General features: G+C 38.6%; 1 pseudogene across 1 annotated transcript in view; it reads left to right on the plus strand.

Moving 5' to 3' along the window:
* The first annotated feature begins 3,803 nt into the window (after window positions 1-3,803).
* Window positions 3,804-16,824, plus strand: part of LOC108513030 (uncharacterized) — a 16,743-nt pseudogene continuing 3,722 nt past the window's right edge. Inside the window, exon 1 of the transcript XR_001880775.1 lies at window positions 3,804-5,270. The product of XR_001880775.1 is annotated as an uncharacterized LOC108513030 (transcript). The remainder of the gene's footprint in view (window positions 5,271-16,824) is intronic.

The raw sequence follows: 16,824 nt of genomic DNA on the forward strand, positions 1-16,824 counted from the left end.
ACTTTGGGAGGCCGAGACGGGCGGATCACGAGGTCAGGAGATCGAGACCATCCTGGCTAACACGGTGAAACCCCGTCTCTACTAAAAAATACAAAAAACTAGCTGGGCGACGTGGTGGGCGCCTGTAGTCCCAGCTAGTCGGAGGCTGAGGCAGGAGAATGGCATAAACCCGGGAGGCGGAGCTTGCAGTGAGCTGAGAACCGGCCACTGAACTCCAGCCCGGGCGACAGAGCTAGACTCCATCTCAAAAAAAAAAAAAAAAGGAAAAGAAAATGTGGCACATATACACCATGGAATACTATGCAGTCATAAAAAAGGATGCGTTCATGTCCTTTGTTCGGACATGGATGCAGCTGGAATCCATCATTCTCAGCAAACTATCGCAAGAACAGAAAACCAAATACCGCATGTTCTCACTCATAGGTGGGAGTTGAACAATGAGATCACCAGACACAGGAAGGGGAGCATCACACACAGGTTCCTATTGTGGGGAGGGGATGGGGAGAGGGATAGCATTAGGAGGTATACCTAATGTAAATGACGAGTTAATGGGTGCAGCACACCAACATGGCACATGTATGCATATGTAACACATCTGCACGTTGCGCACATGTACCCTAGAACTTAAAGTATTTAAAAAAAAAAAAAGTAATACTGTTTTTAAAAGACTGCTTTAGAATAAATGATGCAGAAAATCTTTTGTTAAACAGGTCTTATTGCTACTCCTCAGCTCTCTAGTGGTAGAAGGGGATAGGCTTGTTAAGGGCAAAACTTGTGCCTTTCTGATAAATCTCTTATTTTTGTTAGTGATTAATGGGGACATCAGCATTAAGTTCCCTAATGGAATGCTGTTTTTACAATTTTTAGAATAAACTACTGACTGTCATTATGGATCATTATTAACATGATCTTTATTCTAATATTACATTTTACAGTGTTTCAAGGTTAGGGTCTTTCCCCAGTGAAGGACTTCAGTCTAAGCATATGCATACATGTTAAACAAGAATTAGTGAGTTGGGGAATGTCATTCTTGCTTAGTTTCATAAGAACTCAAAAAAAATATGGTAAGTAAAAATAAAGAGGGAGCAGGCAGGAAGGAAGGAAAGAAAGAAGAAGCAGGCCTCATTTTTGCCATTTACACCTTGTAAAAGAGGAGTTAAGTTATTTTTAGATTTAAGAGGATCTTTCCAAAGCATCCCAAGGGTACTCAGTAATGATGCTTGGGTTTCTCTGATTGCTGGTAAGTTATGGAGTAGGTGCATGGTTCACTGAAAGGAAGGGAAGAAGGATAGCATCCCAGTGAGAAAATGGAAGAAATGTGAATGGCCAGAAGAGAAGTTACTAAAAGATGGCATTTAGGAAAGGCAGAATGGGGTTTGGGGTTCAGCAGAAACCATATGATCAGTACTTTGTAAACGGCATTTCATTTAATTTTCAGAAGAACCTTATGAAGTCAATATTATTCCTACTTTATCACTGGGAAAACCAAGTATACAGATACTAGCTAATGGTCTCAGACTACAGAACTGATTAGTAGAAAGAGCTAGGACTTGAATCCAGAGCTGTTTTTCTTCAAAGTCCATATTCTCTTCACCATGGTTGGGTTTGGAAGCTTTAGAAAAACTCACATTTTATCCTTGAATTTTAATCTGCTAAAACTAAGATCACTCTCAGCTAATGCATACAATATTGGGTAGCTGACTATGGGTCATTTTAAGTGGATTCTCCCATCAACTCCTTTCTTCTTCCTGATGTTGTAGACTCCAGAGACATCCCAAAAAAGCCTAAACACAGTTTTACAAAGTGGACCCATTCCTTTCCAAATAATATCTGTCTCCAAACATCTCAGGTTACCTAAGGGAATACACACTAGTGATGATTACTTTGGAAAGTTTTCTACTCCAGCAGTGAGTTTTTCAGTTATGCAATAGAAACTTTATGATACTGATGATGAAAGACCTGGTTCAAAATGTTCAGTTGATACAGTTATCATTACTTTATGTTCTTACACTATTATAGTCTTAACAATTCTGCCTGGTTCTTCAAATTTCATTCACCTCTGCACAAGCTGTAGTGCTAACTAATCATTATCTCCCAAGTTCCAGTAATCAGAACAAAAGAAGATTCCATCTCATGGGCAAAAAAATCAATTGAGGTGCTTTCTAAATTTTTTATTATCTTCCTTACCTGTGGTTATATGCCATCTTTCTTTCCTAATGTTATCTGTATCTTCTCTGATTCTTGATCTTTTCTAGATTTATTTCTTGATGTTTCCAGAGAACACATTTTTTTCTTTTATTGGTCAAGTCTCTTTTTTCATTTTTGTTTTTGCTTTTTTACTTTCCTACTTTATTATTTTCTGCTGTTAGCTTTATTAGTTAACATAATTATTTCATAATTTTTTTCTAAATCTCTTTGCACATTGTTTAGCAATAAAGACATTTAGTGTATAATTTCATAGAATGTTTGGCTTTTCTATATTCTCTCTATTTTATTATGTAGGGTTTTTGTTTTCCTTCTGTTCCTAAAGAGTTTGTAATTTTCCCATTTGTGCTTTTTAATACAGATTCAAAGCATCTTTAAATTTCCATAGTATATCAATCAGGATAAATGTTTGTAGTTAATCTTATCCTTACTGTATTTTGATGGATTATGTGGTCTGTATGATTTCTGCCTTTTAAAATGTGTTGACCTAAGCCTGGGCAACAAAATGAGACCCCGTCTCTACAAGGAATTTAGAAAATAGCTGGGTGTGGTGGCACGTGCCTGTAGTCTCACCTACACAGAAGGCTGAGGTGGGAGGATCGCTTGAGCTCAGGAGGCTGAGATTGCAGTGAGCTGTGACCGTGCCTCTGCACTCCAATCTGGGCGACAGAGTGAGCCAGGTCTCCAATATAAAAATAAAAATAAAAGTGTGGACCTATAGTTTGTGATCTAGTTAAGTTTCGAGAATATTCTATAGCTGTATGGAAAACACGGAATATTTATTCTCCATTTGGAGGTGCTAAGATATTCATAAAGGTGTTCTTGTGTGTGGTTATAATACGTGCATGTTATTTAAGATTATTTTTAATGGTCTGAATACATCTGCCAGCTGTATCAGTTTCTCCCAACCTCCAGTTGGAGTAGTTGCAAGGTCTCACATCCATTTCACAAACCTTTGCCAAGAAGGTCTATTTCTATATTTCCACAAATGTGCAATCACAGTGTGGAGGGTGGAGTGTCACAACCAAGGGAGGGAAAATAGATAATGAAAAATAAGATTTACCAGTGTAAATAGAATTGGCGTCACTACAGATGGACTTGGTAGCCCCGGCCAAGTCGTTTCTTAGGGTTTCTATTTCCTGATCTACATGCCCTGAGTGGTCATATCTACCCTGCTAGCATTGCAAGGTGTGTCGGGAGAAGCCAAGAGATAAGGAATGTGACCAACATAAAGTGATAAAGAAATAAATAACACTAGCAGTGGTTGCTGCTATTTAGACACGGGAGCAGAAGGAAATGATAACTATGTAAAATGGCTAACAGGGACTCTAAGCAGGTGCTCTGTTTCTATTGGTTCCCTTCCCTGCCCCCATCTACCTTTAGCTTCCTCTGGGGACATCCTCCCTCCTGCATGGAGACACCACCGCCCAATAACGTTTGAGCCTCCCTCTTCGTAGCCCTGGCAGTGTGGAACCCGCTGAAAGCACCTTGAGGATGAGCAGAGACCTGCCAGCAGCCAAAATTCGCGCTTTAGCACAATCAGCCCTGGCCGAGCATGTGCAGTGTCTCCTCCTTCGGCAGTGGGGGTTAATGGGCAGATACCGCCCAAATCCTCATTCATCAGAAGAGGCTTTCGCTCCCGGACTCCCTGGGCCTCGAGCAGAAAGCGTCTCAGCCACGGAGATAGAAAGCGGGGAGGCTTCAAGGTCCTCCACCACTCTCGGCAAGCCCTGCTCTCGATGGAGAGGGGATCGCTGGGTGATGGATGTGGGCTTCCAGGGAAGGTGCTCGCGCTGGTTCCGAGCCCTCCGGGAAAGATATTCGAGCGCAGAGCGTAAGCGCAGGGCACGCCAGCCCGGGGGCCGCGGAAGCAGGCCCCGCGCGTCTCTGCACCACCGGGCCGCCTCCCAGCAGTCTTTCCCCAGTTTGCCCTCCTGCCGCAGTCCGGGCCCAGATTAATTATCTGCACTTGTGAGTGGGCACACACACAAGTTCTCCGGACACGATCCTTTCATCTGTTTCCCCGGCGGAGTCCACCTTTTTAAAGATTAACCTCCCAGCTACCGCGGGCAAGGGGGCAGGATGCGAGTGGGGCGGGGAGGGGCGTTTCACATGTTCAGAGGCACCAAAATTAGCTGCCAGTGCTAAAAAGCTTTGTTTTCTTCGGTTTTTTGACAAACAAATGGGGTGGGATGCTTGCTTGGCCGCCCGCTGCCCCGGCCCGAGCCCTGGGCTCACTTAGCAGCCTGATGCCGACTTTCAGACGCAGTCCCGCTCTGCTTACACCCGGGCTTCTTCGCCCCCTTGCCGAAGTCTGCAGCCCGATGGATGCTGGGCGCGGGCTTTCCCTGGGCGCTTTAACGCGGCTTAGGCTAAAGCCCCAGGGCTCCCACCTTCTCACCTCCTGTTTATCGGCCCGCCCCTCTACCACAGCCAAAGGACGTGCCCCTTCAGTAGTGTCGGGGATCCCAGCCCCAGCGCGGGGGAGGGCGCCTCCCTATCCCCTCCTCCCCGTCGCCGCCTCGGCTCGGGGTTTTACTGCAGCAGCCGGAGGTGACAGCGACGCCTCAGCCGCCTCTGTTGCTCTCGGAGCCCCTGCTTCCCCTGCACTGGGAAAGCGCCCCCTCCCGAGAGGCTTGTCTCTGGAGAAGTGCGAACGAGCTGCAGAAAACCAAATTTTAAAATGTAGAAGTCGTTGAGCTGCATTCTTCCAAGGACCAGTCTGATCGCCCAGGACTGAGAGTGGCAGCGTTTGAGAAGTTGGGACCATAGAGCAAGGGGGGGGAGGGGAGTGTTGCAGCAGGCATTCCCTTCTGGAAGGAGTCGCTGGGAGCAGTGCGGTTGGACGCAAGTTTGCGTAGGAGTGTTTTCCTTCTGTCAATAATTAATCACCGGAATTAGCCGGGTAGAATTTGAGTTTTAGCAATAGTCCTGAGGGCGGGGCCGAACACCTAACTCCGGGAGGCTCCCAGGCGCCCGGCGCAGTGGGAAGCTCGCAGCAGCTGGGGAGGAGCCAAAGCCTCGGCGCTCACCTAAGCCGCAGGGAGATACACCCTAACTGGGAGGTAAGCATCTTCCAAAATACCTACTTGAACTGTTAAGTAGCTTTAGTAGGACAGAATTCCTGTCTCTATAGGAGGAAAAAATTAATACTGAGCTTTAATGCAATTTATCAGTTTATTATTTAACTGCATTACAATTTTCAGAATTGATGGATTTTTCCATTTGCCTTTCACTATGTGGGAAACTAAGATGTTTCACTCAATAGAAGCCAAACTTTAACACTGAAACTTTCCAAACTAAAAGAAGAGAAAATTACTTTGCTATTTTCACTATTTACCTTTGTGTAGTCCATTAACTACTCAGGAAAATATCATTGGGATGTGCTTGGTTTCCTTCTTAAATATTCATCTTTACCTGGTTCCATGCTCTTATACAATCCCTCTCTGCCCATAAGCTACTTAAACTACTGTACTTTAGGGAATAGTACACACAAGTCACCTGCCAAAAAGTGAAGAATTTCCAACAAGGAATACATTTTAACATTCTCTTGTAAGTATTAAGCGGTGTGTATTTTATCAAAGATACTTAAGTGATCCTTTATAAGTAACCAAACTTCTTCACCAAAAGACAGCCAGCTAGAGTTAGCTGAATAGTTACCTTTGCCGTGGGGATGGCGAAGGTGGGGAAATGTTTAGAGAAGCGTTTTAAATATGAGTTGGACTCCAGATTTGTTTCAACTAAAGTGACATTCAACTGGTTGGCAATTCACATATGAGCCCAGTGCATAATCAGATAAGGAGTTTGAAGAATTGTTAAATGTAAGACTTAGCCCCCAAAGTCCAAATAACTGCATCAGGGGAGTTGGGAAAGTTGGTTTTCAAAAATACGTTGTGGTGCAGTACTTATTTTGAATTAGACAAAATTAGAAAATACATGGTCATTTTGCTAGTGAAATTTTAAAATGTATACACAAAAGTGTTGAATTTTTAATAACTTGATTTCCACATCTGAATTATTCCTATGCTGTTTAAAACAGGTCACTTTGGTGACTTTTTCAATGACTGTGATGGCTTTATACACAGATAACTAGACCAAAACCAACAAGCTGTAGTATGAAATGCACTGTCACTCTCATTATTCAGATATTTCTTTACAACTGTTTAATGACAATAAGTTAAAAATTATTTGTCAAAACATGGTCATTCTAGAATTTGACTAGATTTGAAGTTGAAAGTCAATTTGAAGTTGAAAGTCAACCAGTCCTCAACTCTCATTGGTTTTCTTAATTCACTGTAAATTTGCAAATACTTTTATAAAAACTACCCTTTGTAATTATACAGCAATTCTATCTCTACTATGCTAATTATAAAGAGAGTTTTACCACTATTTTACCACCAAGTATAAAAGAAACAAAATATTCATAAAAAATGATCCAAACGGGGCTCACTTCCAGAATGGTGATGTGAAGAGCTTTTCAAATCCACTCCCTAACAACGACAATAACTGGTGAAAATTATAGATAAGTAACCATTTAAAGTTCCTGGAAATTGTCCTGAGAACATACAGCATGCAGAAAATATATATTCAAGACAATCTCTTATATTTCAGTAAGAACTGCAAACAATTGTGAGGCTTGAATCACAATATATTTCCCTGCCCTCTCCCGTTGAGTGTGATGATGTTCCACTATGGATGGGTGCAGCCAATAACACAGGGCCCCCTCTCAACCTAGATCCTCATCTACAGTATACCCTGAGAGAAGAAGGCTACCAGCATTACTCATCATCCCCAGCTTTGTGTTTCCGAGCTCTATTCTAGATGAGAGCAACTGAGAGATCTGAGACTCTCTTCCTCCAACTATCCTCCACTCTTAAGGCAGAAAATGAAGAACTCAACAACAAAAAACACAAATAACCCAGTTTAAAATGGACAAAAAATTTGAATAGACATTTCTCCAAAGAGCAGGTAAAACTGCCAATTTACACATGAGCAGGTGTTTACTAGCCATTAGTGGTTAGGGAAATGAAAATCAAATCAAAACCACAATACAATCCCACTTCACACCAACCGGAATGGCTATCAGCAAAAAACAAACAGACAAACAAACAAAAACAAATAATAGCAAATGTTAGTAAGATGTAGGGAAAATTGAACTGTCACATATTGCTAGTATTGCTGGTGGGGATGTAAAATGGTGCAATTGCTATGGAAGAGAGTTTGATTGTTCCTCAAAAAGTTGAAAATAGAGTTACCACATAATCAAACAATTCCACTCCTAGGCATATATTCAAGAGAATTGAAAACTTAGGTCCATTCAAGAACTGTACACAAATGTTCATAGCAGCATTACTCATAACACCCAAAGAAGTTGATTGAAACAACCCAAGTTGTCTACTGAATGATGAATGGATACATACAATGTAGTATGGAATGAAATGATAAAATATTATGCAGCAATGAAAATCATGTGGCTGATACACACCACAACATGGGTGAACATTGAAGAGATTATGTTAAGTGAAAGAAGATGACGTGTTATATGATTTATTTACATAACATATCCACAACAGGCAAATCTACAGAGAAAGTAGATTAGTTGTTTCCTGAGATTGGAGTAGAAGGTAAGATTAGGGAGAAAAGGGGAGTGACTAAAGGGTACAGGGTGTCTTCTTGGAGTGATGCAAATGGTCTAAAATTGACTGTCATGATGGTTGCAATACTGTAAATATACTAAAAACTGTTGAATTGTGTACTTTAAGTAGGCAAATTGTATGGTGAGTTTTATCTCAATAAAGCTGGTTTTAAAAAATTTTCCAGAGTATTAAAAGAACAAATGGGTTTAAACCTTAGAGTTGATGAATCCCCATGTACCATTTGACCAATAGTTTATGTGAGGCTTTTCCCCCAATGACCACATGAAAGTATATGAAATATTTAAGAATTTCACAGGTGTCACACAACTATGTGATTCACATATGTTTACCTGCCTGCCCAAACTTTTCTCCGTTTAGAATTAAGTCAGATGTCATTAGTACAGTCCTACAAAGAACTCACTTGCAATGCTCTATCTTTTTGAACTCATCTGCTCGTTGTATTAATCCAGGACCTGTGAGGCCGTTTGTTCCTCCTACTTCTAGATATGTCTAGTCCTTTATCAGTGATTCAGGCCAGCAGTTGAGTTTGTTCAGGCCCACACTGGGTGACAGAGGAAGGTACCTGGATCTCAGCCAAAAGTGTACTTGCCTTCTACTCAGATTAGCCCAGTTTTGCCTACACTACATTGGCCAGAGAGTCTTGGGAAGAGGAAAAACTGGAGCAGCCACTGAAGTCTTCACAGCATACTAACATGTCATTGTCAGAAAGCATCTGCTGTGATTATGACAACCTCAAATGCAGGAGACACTCCCAAATAATTAATATGTTCCTCTATTCATCTTTTATGTTTTGAGTTCCCACAAGCTGCCTGATCCTATACTAAGAACCACGAAATCAAATGATAATGTTTTGTCCAGAAATAGAAATATAAAACTAGTGAGCCTCAGAGTGTCATGGGGGTGGCAAGCAGCCTCAGCCTTGCTGCCAGACAGTTATGAGTTCATTGAAACAAACCATACCCTTAGCTTTAGGGATTCAAGTCTATTGGCTTCAGGAAACCTCAGGATTTTCCATTCTCACCAGCACAGGCTTATTCTTCCATGTGAATGTTTTTGAGGAGCATATCATAATGATTCATGTGGGTTTTGACTATCAAAGCTTTTGTAGAAGTCCACTGTAATATTTTGTCTAATTACAAGATTTATATAAAATAATTTTAATGTTCAGCAATTTATTTTATTTTTATTTATTTATTTATTTTGAGACAGAGTTTCACTCTTTTTGCCCAGGCTGGAGTGCAATGGTGTGATCTCAGCTCACTGTAACCTCCACCTCCCAGGTTCAAGCGATTGTCCTGCCTCAGCCTCCCCAGTACCTGGGATTGCAGGCATCTGCCACCACGCCTGGCTAAATTTCTTTTGTATTTTAGTGGGGATGGGGTTTCACTATGTTGGCCAGGCTGGTCTTGAACTCCTGACATCAGGTGATCCACGCACCTTGGCCTCCTAAAGTGCTAGGATTACAGGCATGAGCCACTGTGCCCAGCCCAGCCATTTGTTTATAAAATCAATACATGTATGAAAAAACTTGATTATAGTTACTTTTAAAATATCGCTTTCATCAGAATTAATAATTCATTTATCTGTTGGATAAATGAATTATGGCACACCTACCCTGTACCAGGTCACTTCTAGGCCCTGGATAAGTAATAAACAAAACAGACAAAAATTCCCAAGATGTCAGACATTAATAATAGTAAGTAAATTACATAATGAAGATAAGGGCTCTGAAGAAACATAAAATGGAGAAAAGAACGAGGTACAATATCAGGCTAGGAATTAAGATGATGCAATTAGAAAAATGTAAAATCACATACAAACCTGGCCACTGTAACTCGCCAAAAAGATTATTAGCTCCCAGTTAACTTCTGTCTTCCCCTGGGAAGCTTTGGTTTCCCGTTGCCATTAGCTTCAACCACCAACATTATTTTGCTGCCTATATTTGCTGTTGTTCATCAGAAAAAATAGCACATTAGCACAAAGGCATTCCAAGCAGGCATAAGGAAGACATAACCCAACACCTGCTCTCGAGAATTACAACCTATGTAAATCACTGCATTATAATAACAAAAATTCTTGCTCAGAGAAATCATTAGCCTGTTCTTTCAGTTTACTTTTGGCCTCTTCCTCTAGTTTTGTCCTGGATTCTTATAGTCTTCCAGAGAAGTGTGTGGTAAATAATTAAGAACTAGTTCCCCAAAGTTAATACCGTTTGAAGAGTGAAAGAGTTGGGGAGAAGTGAGGTAAGAGAAATTTCCAGGCCATCATGCCCAGGTAAATGGAGAACAAGTCTTTCAGAACTATGAAAAGTGAGCAGAGCATCAAATCCCACAGACCAACTGAAAAAAAGAGGGAAAAAGCAACCAGTCTCTACTTTACCAGATTGTCCCAGAATTCCTACTTCAGGGCACTTGGTTTAAAAGAGACCTGGGGAGGTCTCTTTCTAGTGAAATATTATGGGTGCAGCAGCTTTCTTGTACTAGAGCTTTTAGTAATGGCTTAAAAGGGAGCAGAGACTTGAATTCACAAGTCAAAAGGCTACATTTATTTCACACTTAGAGGAAAAGTGTTTAAGAATATTCAGAATAAAGATAAAGTTAGAAATAAGTCAAAAGACCCCCTGTCACAATGGAGTTATTATGGAGCATTAGAATTCTCATTCATTCATTCAACAAATTTTCATTGAGCAGCTACTATGTGGCAGGCCCTCAGGTAACAAGACAGAAGAGGACCTTATTTCAAAGACCTTTCCTTCTGAGGATATGTTATATGCCTTTTGCGACAAAATGTCTGAGAACACAGGAATAAGGACAACAACTTTCTGATCTGCCAACCTGACACCTCCTCCAGACTAGCTTAGAGTCTTCTTCTATGCCCCTGAGTACCTTATACTTCCCTGTCATAGCATAAACCACACTGTGTGTGGATGCTTGCTTAATTGTTCCTCCTCTTCTCTAGAAAGCAGCCCAAGGACAGTGACCATGTCTATCTTATTGACAGTTTATATCCCTCCTACATCCTTGCTAAATACTTGACTCAATGGCTAGCTGGCTGGAAGGATGGATAAATTATTTGCCAGGTTATGATCAGAACTCCTTATATAGAGAGGCAGCCTGAGAGAGTGGTTAAGAGTGTGTGCTCTGCATTCACCATGAGACTTTGGGCCAGTTTTAAAATTTCCCAGTGCCCCAATTTCCTCATTGGTAAAACAGGTATAGAAGTAGTGCATCTGTTATATTGTTGTTAAGTGAATTGCGTAAAGTAATTCATATAAAGTGCTTACCAAACTTTTGAAACATAAGTTGCTCAATAAATATCTACTACTATTACCAGTATAAAATGGCAGTTTCCAGGTGGAACTTTGCTATTTAAATATTGCATCCCTACTCTTTCAGCTCCATTATAAGATCAAAGGATGTCAATTAGTAATTCCAAGCTAAAGTTATCACTTTGAGTTCAATATCTATAAAATATTAAAAGAGAATTTGGAAATAAATGTAAGTACCCTATTAAAAAAGAAAGTTAAAATGATTCAAAAAAGAAAGAGGGAAAAAAGCTCAAGATGTCATGTAAGGGATGCCCATGTCCAAGAAGCAACTTTTTCCCTGCGGGTATATACCACACTAAACCATTCCCCATAGAAACCAAAATAATCAGTTTAATGTTTTATTTCTTGGGAACATTCTTAAATTGTGGGCCCTCCATAAAGAAATAAAGCATCCCATGAATGTTCCCACTGATGAGAAGTTAGAAAACAAAAGGCCAAAAATATATAATATAATTAATAATTATATATATATTATATATATATATGGATGTATCTTATTTGACGTTTAGTCTCATCTAAACCTAAGGGTGTTGTATTATCTTTTTGTTTCTTTTGAAAATCTAATGCTTTTTTCTATGCGTGACCTTTAATCAAAATTAGCATAGTACCTCCTCATATGGAGTTATCTATTACCATCTAAATGAGATGAAAAGCTAACCTGTGACCAACATATGGAAACCCAGTAACTTTGCTGCTTTCTTCTACTTCTATCTGAGAGAATATGCTTGGGCTCTTCCCCTACCAAAGGGATCCTCATAGGAAATTTCAAATCTCACTCAAAAATATTTTTGTTTTAATTACTCAGGTAGGGACCTTTGATGACTGTGGGATCTCTGAGTTGGGAGCCCATCACACATGAAGGAAAGCATGTCAATATCCAGGTGATGCCTGGCGCACATGCCCAGGCCCACTGAAAATAGAAGCTGTCCTGATCAACTATCCAGGCAGAACTTTCTTTTAGTCTCAAAATATTTCTGGCATTATTACTAGGCTATGACTGCTGTATATCTGTTTAGATAGAGAAATTAAAAAAAAAAAAAGTAGTTTAAGTTTAACAGATTTAAACCTGCCACAGGATCTACACAAACATATACACATATTTTTTACCGCCTTGGCTGATAATCAGCAACCTAATGAAAAACTGAAGTATTTAACACTAGGATAGTAATAGCACTGAATTAGAGATTTTATGGATTTTTTTTTCATGTACTATCTATACATCCTGTGTCATTTTCCCATAGAATGCACAGGGGTAGAAGTCTTTGTAAAGTACCTAAAACAATGCTAAGCTTATAGTAGTGACCAATAAATGTTTGTGGTACGAATGGAATAAATCTTGAGGTACCTTGAAATTTAGCCTAATGCAATCATTAGAAAGATGATTAGAAAACCGTGTAAAGATATTTGAAAATCCCTTTGAGCAAAATTAAATGAAAAAATCAGAATACATAATTAAATACATACTTTGATTACAACCAAGTGTGAAAGAAAAACACGCATAGAAAAAAAATCCAAAGTCTTAACAATAGACAAAGTTTTTTTTAAAATGGTAAAATTATTATCTCTATTTTCATAATATTTTGTAATTTTGTTGTGATATTTCAGAGGATATTTTATGTCTATAAGAGCAGGTATGGTTTTAACAGTGGTTAAAACTATAAATAAACAAAGAGATTATTCTTTGTGATTAAAAACCAAAATCTATTAGCATAACAACAATATTTCTCTTAAAGTTGTCAATGAAGTCTTCTGACTTAGCTACTCTCTTTATCTGATCTACCTTCACTAACATTGAATTTAATGTACAAAAGTCAGTATTTGTCACTCAACTAGTCAAGAAAATCTGATTAACTGTACTATTTCTAGAGACAGTTTTAAAATGTATTATACTATTGATGGAGAAGCATTATTTGTCACATAACATAGAACCTTATCTCTCTAGTGAGGTTAAGAGTTAAAATAAAGAAATATTTTCCTAAAAAGTTTACATTTGGTCTTCTCTAAAACCTTTTAAGCTAAACATAATGGAACCAACATAATGGAAATGAAATTTAGAAATAAATAACCTTCTGATCTAGTATTTAGCAGTTGTAAACTCTTAAGAACATAATTGACACCTTATTTTAAAATGATAAAATAAATTAATTTGGTTATTTTAAATTTAAAATGATATACAAACATATTAGTTGATATAAATATATATTTGAAAATAATACAAAGAAATAAATAATACAAAATATATTTGTAAATATACATTTGTACATATTATTATTGCTATCATATTGTATAAAGCTACAACAGAAAAATTCAACAACTTCTTGTAAATGTTGTCTAATTGTCTCTACCTTTGTAATCAAACATACTATCACTACTACTCACTAACTTAGATACTGTAGAAAGTGCTTACTCAATTTTCATGGGCTTTATGAATAATATATGTTAAATAGGCCCAGTTCCTCTAACAATCCTTTAAATAAGTTATTTCACAGTCTGGTCATGCAGCTTTTTAATCTAATTATTTGTCATCATGAACAAGGCAACTGTTTAAGCAATAATAAGCTGTACCTTGATCATTCCCACTCTCAGAGTTATCAATTTTGATTAGCTATAGATTCTAATTTGTTTCTTGTTTATAGAATCAAAAAAATCAATTCTCATATTTGGCAGGGAAAAAGTCTAGAATAGTTAATGCTGTGGAGTACAAATTTGATTTTTGGAAGGAAAAGCAAAAGTAGTTAAGAAACAAAGTGAACAACTTAAAAAATTTGATGTGAACTCTTTACTAAAGGACTGTCATGGGGAGGTGGAGTCGCAGTACATTTGTCCCTTAGTTCAATGCATTTGAAGTGGAAGATTCTTACTGAATATTTGGCAGTATGCTTGAGAGAACAGGATCTCATGTGTTTGATCTTTTCCTAAGAATAGTAAACTGTTTCTCCTTTATTAACTCACCCATTGAAGAGTAATTTTAAGTAAAATTGATTTAGGCTCACTTTATTGATAGAAAAATTAGGCATAGAAACATACATAACTGAGCCCAATAGTTCAGTTACTAACCCTTCTTACTCCTGGAGGCTGCAGATATCATGTCCACTCTGCGATGGAGAGCTTGGGCCTTTAAAATTTTAATAGGTTGTTTTATTGCCTAAAACTTTGAGCAAAGAAAAAATAAATCAATCAGGTTGGCCTAGTTCTGGTTTAGATGGGCAGGAAAATCGGGTTATAATTTAGAACAACAGCAAAGAAAAGCTGTTCCGCAAGTTACCTCTGTTTAGTAGGAAACAAGCATCAATGCAAACACAAAACAGATGACTCCGTACATCTGCGATCTGCCAACTTCCTTCAGGGTGAATTCTTTCTACCAGACTCATGGGAATTATCATTTCACCCACTTATATCATATGTCCCTGAAGGATTCAGTAAAATCACCTAAAAGGAATCTGTTAGATAAGAGGAAATAAAATGCATGTAGAAAATAGAAGGAACAAACAATAATTGTGACAAAAGTTACTATCTTTGAGCCCTTGCTAAGACCAGTCATTACTAAGGATCTTTCACCAATGTTGTGTTGTTTAATCTCCACAATAATGCAGAAATAATTGATAATCTCCATGTTACTGATGACATAACTAATGTTCAAAGAGGTTAAACAATATCCATATACCATTCGATAGCAAACTCCAGTTTGCCAATTTCAAACTCCACACTTTTTTTTTAATATGACAAAACATTTTAAAAGGTAAATAATTCTCTAGTGGAGTATTTAATTCTACTGTAGAAATACTATCCTAGAATCAGTGACATTTTAGTAATATCTTCTTAAAACCTGCCTCCTGACTCATAGCAACCCTTAGAAGGTGTTGTCTAGCCTCTGCTTGAACAATTTTCCTAATGGAGCTCTCACTGCCTCACTACATAACCCATTCCTCTTTAGACAGCTCTTATTGTTTAAAGTTATTCCTAAGATTCACCCCTGAAAACAATACAATAGTTCCAAATCTTCTCCTCCACAATAGCCTATAACACCTTTTAATCCCTTTTAGATCTCTTAAGACCTCCATGACACATTCCTCCCCCAAAATCTCTCAGCGTTTCCCAGAGGAAACTTTCCAGGACTTCTCCATCTAGCTTTGTGTGGATATGCTTAGCTTGCTGGAGTGACCATTTTAACAGCTAGAGGAAGAGTGCTAATCAAGTCCAGAAGCCATATCCCCTTTTTCTCATCTGTGACACCATATTTCTATAGATATGAAAGAATATTGGACCGCTGATTTATTTAGTTGGCAGTCATGTCACAATACTATTGGTTTAAAATGAACTTGAAGCCAGTAAAAAATACTTAGTATTTTTACCTGAAGTCCTTATAAGCAAAATTTTCTCCATTCTTATCCTTACCAATTGTCTTTTGTATGGAATAACAGGACCTTTTTATTTCCCCATTTTACCCTCAGAATCTGCAATCTGCTAAGTCTGCTATCCCCCACCCCATAACATGGGAACATCTGGAAATTTGATCATATGTACATTCTATAACTTAATTCATATGGACAAAAAAGCTACAAATGGTCAGGGCAAAGTGCCAAAACCTGGGGCTAACTAGTGAAGACACACTAACCATCTTTATGATGCTTCACAAATTACAAGGCATTTTCACAGATATTTTCTCATTTAATTCTCACAACTAATCTATGCATAAGACAATATCATTGTTCTATATGTGAGGACAAACACTGAGAAAGACTGTATGACATGCCTGATGTGACACATCAAATAAATGATAAAATAAGATATAAGCCTTAGTGCTTCTGACTATATCTAATATGATTTTAAAGACAGTTTTTTATAGATAGTGATTAATCTAATCTCTTCCCCGTGCCCCTCATGGATATTAAGATAGACTAATAAAGTCAAGAAATATTTTCTACAAACAAAATCTCACCCAGAAACTGAATTAGAGCAGATCAAACGCAGTCTGCTCCAACAGAAGTGAGGTGGGGTGTTCTTAGCCCCACCCATTGCCCCTCCTTAGGCCTCCCCTCAACCCTGGTACCTGTGGCACTTTATAATCCTCAGAGTACAACTGGGGAATCACTAGTCAATGGCATGTCTTCAAACTGTGACCTTTTCTAAAAATAATTTTTCAAACAAGGATGGCTTGTTGGGCCTTGTTTTTTATTTTATTTTATTTTATTTTATTTTTATTATACTTTAAGTTCTGGGATACATGTGCACAACGTGCAGATTTGTTACATATGTATACTTGTGCCATGTTGGGGTGTGGCACCCATTAACTCATCATTTACATTAGGTATATCTCCTAATACTATCTCTCCCCCCGCCCCCTCCCCACAACAGGCCCAGGTGTGTGATGTTCCCCTTCCTGTGTCCAAGTGATCTCACTGTTCAATTACCACCTATGAGTGAGAACACGTGGTGTTTGGTTTTCTGTCCTTGCCACAGTTTGCTGAGAATGATGGTTTCCAGCTGCATCCATGTCCCTACAAAGGACACAAACTCATCCTTTTTTATGGCTGCATAGTATTCCATGGTGTATATGTGCCACATTTTCTTAATCCAGTCTGTCACTGATGGACATTTGGGTTGATTCCAAGTCTTTGCTATTGTGAATAGTGC

The sequence above is a fragment of the Rhinopithecus bieti genome, unplaced genomic scaffold (assembly GCF_001698545.2).
Source record: "Rhinopithecus bieti isolate Rb0 unplaced genomic scaffold, ASM169854v2 scaffold_55, whole genome shotgun sequence".
In the NCBI taxonomy this organism is placed as follows: domain Eukaryota; kingdom Metazoa; phylum Chordata; class Mammalia; order Primates; family Cercopithecidae; genus Rhinopithecus; species Rhinopithecus bieti.